Raw genomic sequence first — 5,952 nt, 5'->3', positions numbered from 1 at the left:
GCTGGGGATGTAGCTCAGTGAGCTCAGTGGTACAGCATCCCGGGTTCAATCTCATCCCCAGTACCAGAAAAAAAGAAGAAGAAGAAGAAGAAGAAAGAAATGGAAGATAGGATGAATATATTCAGGTACAGGAAAGGGCACCAAGGGGGAAGTTTCTCAGGAGGGAGAAACTCAGAGCAAGTCTTTCTCCTGCCCAGGACAGGTAATTGGATATTATGGTATAGAAGAAGAAATCATAGCATGATTTTAATGACTCACTTTAACCAAACCACTTAGAAGTGGTGTGAACTGTGCAAATTGCTCATACCTACTGGACTTGACTTTCCTTGATTGTGAAATGAGAAGATTGTACTACCAATATTTCATGATTTTTCAATCCAATATTGTGATCAATTATATATATATACATATACATATTTATATGTAAATATGTATATATATATACAAATACACACACATATATATCAGGAATTAAAGAAAATAGAAAAAATGGTATTTGAAAATATTTAATTAATAAAAATCACAAGGCAGGTTTTGCATTGTCTCCTATTATAATGCCTCTCTACATACTTGAGTTTTTTTTTTTTTTGTACTGGGAATTGAATTCAGGGACACTTGACCACTGAGCTGCATCCTCAGCCCCATTTTGTATTTTATTTAGAGACAGGGTCTCACTGAGTTGCTTAGTGCCTCGATAAATTGCTGAGGCTGGCTTTGAACTTGTGATCTTCCTGCCACAGTGTCCCAAGCCACTGGATTACAGGCATGTGCCACTGCACCCGTCTCTTACTTGAGTTTTGATTTTCTTTCTTCTTTTCTTTCCTTTGCTCATCTCCCTCCCCCATCTTTCTTTTTTTAAAATTTTATCTCCCACCACCCATGTTGCCAAGGGATGCTCTATCACTGAACTACACTCCCAGTCCAGTCCTTTTTATTTTGAGACAGAGACTCACTAAATTGTTGAGACTGCCCTCAAAATTGCGCTTCTCTTGCCACAGCCTCTCAAGTTGCTGGGATTACAGGTGTGCACTGATGCATCTTGCTGATGTGCTTTATTTTCTTCAGTGGGACTATTGCCAGCACTGAGAGTGGCTTGGTGTAGGGAGAATAAGTCATTGTGGCTGGTAACAGAGGCAACTCATAATCATTGGAAGTGGATGACTTGGTAAGGTTTTTTTTTCCCAGTTTAAAATCTCAACAGAGCTAAAATGATGCTTGGTTCCTAGGAGAGAACTTGGAAGGTCAAGAGTTTTCAGACTTTCCAGCCACATAGACCTGGGATTATTTTCCAATCCTGTCACCTGATTTTTTTTTGTGCCCTTGAGCAAGAGATATAATCCCTGTATAAAAAGGGCATAATAATGCTCACTTCACAGGGCTGTTGTAGCAGTTTAATGAGAGCCATATTTCAGACTCTCTGGCTCACACCTGCCGCTCAGTAAACGTTGGTTTTTTCTTTTCTTTCTTATTTATTCATTTATTTATTCATCCATTTATTTATTTATATGTAGTGTTGAGGATTGAACCCTATGCATCACACATGCTGGGCAAGAGCTCTACTTGCCCCTTTTTTGTTCTTTTCTTAAGGTGGGCAAGTAGAGAGAACAAAAAGACATCCGAAAGCTTTTCCTTTTTGGGTCTCTCTCTCTTTCTCTCTTTTTAAAATACCTTTTTAAAATATACCTCTATTTTAATTATGCATTTTTATGTGCTGCTGAGGATTGAACCCTGTACTTCATATGTATGAGGCAAGTGCTCTGCCACTGAGCTACAATCTCAGCCCCTCTTGGGTGTCTCTTGATGACAGGGAGGCCTGCCTCGCATAGGGTGAGGTTCAGCACTTACATGCTCAGAAAGGGAAAGTAATTTGTGATTCTGTAGCTCGAAGCCAAAGAGGTCTGGAGAAGTCATTTTGGTGGCCTGTTCCTTCCCCGCGGTCCCATGGAATATCTCCTGACTCGAGTCTGTGACCCTAGGTCCCAGCTCCTGGGAGACATGATGAATGCAGCACAGACAGGAGATGCATCCTTCTCCATCCATCATCTCCTGTCTCGCTTAGTGGAGCCATTTGCTTGCCAACAGGTAAGCTGGAGGAGATGGATTACATGTTGTCAACACGGTAAGTAATAGGAGGTTGTGGTCATTCTTTTGTGATGTAGAAGTGAGAAACGTTTAAGCATTTCAACTTACGAGCTCAGGAAATGGATATTTATGGTTCTTGACTCTCCCTCCTCTACCTGTCTTACTAGTTTTAACATTACCACCACAAAGTGCCTTATTCACGTTGTTATTATTTCCTTGGTACAAAAGTATCTGGAGGGAAAAAAAAACACTCTATAAAATTAAACGTTGCTTTGCATAAACAAATATGGCAGACAGAGATCTGCTGTTGGGGTTCCTTGGTTAGTTCTGTTAGAAGATATCCAGTCGAAGAGCAGCTCTTGGGCAGTTCAGAGCTCAAGACGTAAAACCTCAAACCTGGGCTTTGCGTGTGTTCCAGAAGAAGAGTGGAAAAAGCATAGGCTCTGTGACTCAGGAGTTCTGGGTCTGAATTTGCATTCCACTTTTTGCTACACATGTGACCTTGGATAAACCATACTGAGCCTAATTTTCTTATCAAGTTGGAGATGATAGAACTGGTTCTCTCTCTCTCTGTCTCTTTCTTCTCCTCCTTCCTCCCTTCCTCCTTACTCCCTACCCATTCCTTCCTTCCTTTCTTTCATATGGAGGATGGAACCCAGAGGATATTTATCATTAAGCCACATCCCCAGATCTTTTTTAGTTTTAATTTTGAGACAGGGTCTTGCTAAATTTTGCTGAAGGTCTTGCTAAATTGCTAAGGTTGGCCTCAAATTTGTGATCCTTCTGCCTCAGCCTCCCAAATCTCTGGGATTATGGGCATTAGCCTTTGAGGCTGGTGGGAGCAATTTTCTTTTTTAAAGGAAAATGAAGAGGACTGGGGCTGTGGCTCAGTGGTAGAGCACTTGCCTAGCATGTGTGAGGCCCTAGGTTCCATCCTCAGCACCACATATGAATAAATAAATAAAGTGAAAAATCCATTGGCAACTAAAAAAAAAATTTAAAAAAAGAACATGAAGAACACCAATTGTAAAAGGAAAGTTAAGAATGTATGTTCATAAAAAACAATAATATTGAGCAAAAACCCCTCAATCTCATTCTAATTACCTAAAGAAAAGGGGATTCAATTAAACTTTAGGTTTTCTTTTTCTTTCTTTCTTTCTTTTTTTTTTTGTGTGTGCTGAAAATTGAATCCAGGTGCCTTTTATCACTGAGCTATATCCCCATTTCTTTTTATTTTAAGATAGTGTCTTGCTAAATTGCCTAGATTGACTTTGAATTTGTGATCCTCCTGCCTTAGCCTCCTGAGTCACTGGGATTACAGGTAAGGGGCTTGGCTATTTTTTTTTGTTTCTTCTTTCTTCTTCTTCTTCTTCTTCTTCTTTATATCAGGGATTGAATCCAGGGATGATGAGCCACATCCCCATCTGTTTTCATTTGTTTAATTTTGAGAAAGGGTCTTACTAAGTTGCTTAGGGCCTGGCTAAGTTCCTGATACTGGTTTTGATTTGGGATTCCACCTGCCTCAACCTCCTGAGCTGCTGCGATTACAGGTGTGTGCCACTGTGCCTGGCTCTTTCTTTCTTGGTACTGGAGATTGTGATACTTGCTAAGCAAGTGCTATTCCTTCCTTCCTTCCTTCTGTCCTTCCTCCCTTCTTTCTTTAGTTCTTTTTTTTTTGAGAGAGAGAGAGAGAGAGAGAGAGAGAGAGAGAGAGAGAGAGAGAGAGAATTTTAAATATTTATTAATTAATTAATTTATTATTTATTTTTTGGCAGACACAACATCTTTGTTGGTATGTGGTGCTGAGGATCGAACCCCGGCCGCACGCATGCCAGGCGAGTGCGCTACCGCTTGAGCCACATCCCCAGCCCCCTTTCTTTAGTTCTTCTTCTTCTACTTTTCTTTCTCCTCCTCCTCCTCTTCCTTCTTTTTTTTAAGAAAGAAGAAAGATTTATTATCCACAATAAGTAAGGAGATATGGATGAATGGAGAAAAAAGTGGCATATATACACAATGGAGTATTACTCAGGAATAAAAGAAAATAAAATCATGGCATTTGCAGTAAATGGATGGAATTAGAGAAGATAATGCTAAGTGAAGTTAGCCAATCCCAAAAAACCAAATGCTGAATATTTTCTTTGATATAAGGAGGCTGATTCATAGTGGGATAGGGAGTGGGAGCATGGGAAGAAGGGGGAATGGGGTTATTAATGATGGTGGAATGTGATGATCATTATTATCCTAAGTACAGGTATGAAGACACAAATTGGTGTGAATATACTTTGTATACAACCAGAGATATGAAAAATTGTGCTCTATATGTGTAATAAGAATTGTAATGCATTCTGCTGTTATATATAAATTACAAAAAAAAAAGAAAGGAGAAAGATTTATTATCCACAGTGAGTAAGGAGATCTCCAGAGATATCTACAAACTGATGCTTTCCCAGAACAAAGGAAGCATGGAAGCATGAGGGTTTTATTCTGGAGTCTATACATATGCATTTTAAGTGCAGGTACAGTCTTGAGCATACTTAGTTTAGGATGTATGCTTTTTTAAATTGATTTTTTATTGGTGTATCACAATTATACATAATAGTGTGATTCATTGTGACATATTTGTACATGCCCATAGTATAATTCATTCCCCAGTACCTCCCCCACCCCCTGGTTTCCTTCCTTTACTGGTCCCCTTTCTGTTTTCATGAGAATCTCCCTTTCCCTCACTTTTTTTCTCTCAAGCATCCACATATGAGAGAAAATGTACATCCTTGACTTTCTGAGTTTACTTAACATAATTCTCCCAAGTTCTGTCTATTTTCCTGCTAATGACATAATTTAAATTTTCTCTATGGCTTAATAAAACTCCATTGTGTATACATACCACATTTTCTTTATCCATTCATCATCTGTTGATGGACACCTAGGCACTTTTTATAACTTGGCAATTGTGAATTGTACTGCTATAAATATGGGCATGTATGTTTGTTATGGAATGCTGACTTTAGTTCTTTTGGATAAATTCTGAGGAGTGGTAGAGATAATCATTTTGTTATCCCTGTCCTAGTCTTCTGAGGACTCTATACTCCTAGATGTTTATTTATTTTATTTTTTTGATGGGCTTGGTGGTATACGCCTATAATCCCAGTGGCTCAGGAGGCTGAGGGAGGAGGATTGCAGGTTCAAAGCCAGCTTCAGCAACTTAATGAGGCCCTGTCTCAAAACAAACAAACAAAAAAAGTGGGCTGGGGATGTGGCTCAGTGGCTAACCCCCTGGGTTCAATCCTGGTGCTTAAAAAAAAAATTGAAACAGAATTTCTGAGGTCACTATGTTTCTAAGGCTGGCCTTAGCCTCTGGATCCTCCTGCCTCAGCTTCCCAGGGAGCTGGAATTACAGGAGTGTTCCATCACATCTGGCAAACTTTAAGGATGTATGTTTAAGTAGAAAAAGCATGAAGAAGAGAAGGGCAGTGATTACTACAACATTCTGCTGGAGCTGGACAGTACCGCATCCGTCGAGCTGAGTGGCATCTCAATCTGAATCTCTGTTGGTGGTTTGGAATCAGCCATGACCAGAATATTTACGTCATGGAAACAAGCAAGTTCTGCAAATCTCAGCTGTCCCGGTCTCCTTTTCCCCTTGAAGAAAGAGCTGTCCAATATTAACCAGCACATCTTTGCATGAAAGTCACGACCATGTTACCTTTAGTGGGGGAGGCTAGGTATTGGGACAAGCTTATTTGGGTCTTTCCTGTATCTGTTGTATAGCCCAGTAGTCTTTTTCTTCTCTTCAAACATTTAATGTGAATTCAATAAGGCAGGAGAAATAAATAGATAATGCCTGGGGAAAGGGAGAACCATCAGACCCAC

At 39.7% G+C, this 5,952-nt stretch overlaps 1 long non-coding RNA gene across 1 annotated transcript; it reads left to right on the top strand.

Moving 5' to 3' along the window:
• Window positions 1-1,949: 1,949 nt before the first annotated feature.
• LOC144377262 (uncharacterized) lies at window positions 1,950-4,970 on the top strand. Its single transcript, XR_013438080.1, has 2 exons — window positions 1,950-2,119; window positions 3,858-4,970. It is a non-coding gene; the product is annotated as an uncharacterized LOC144377262 (long non-coding RNA).
• Window positions 4,971-5,952: the final 982 nt, after the last annotated feature.

This window comes from Ictidomys tridecemlineatus, chromosome 4, assembly GCF_052094955.1.
Source record: "Ictidomys tridecemlineatus isolate mIctTri1 chromosome 4, mIctTri1.hap1, whole genome shotgun sequence".
Taxonomy (NCBI): domain Eukaryota; kingdom Metazoa; phylum Chordata; class Mammalia; order Rodentia; family Sciuridae; genus Ictidomys; species Ictidomys tridecemlineatus.
The sequence above is the reverse complement of the archived record's forward strand: the minus strand, read 5'-3'. Positions and strand labels throughout refer to the sequence as shown.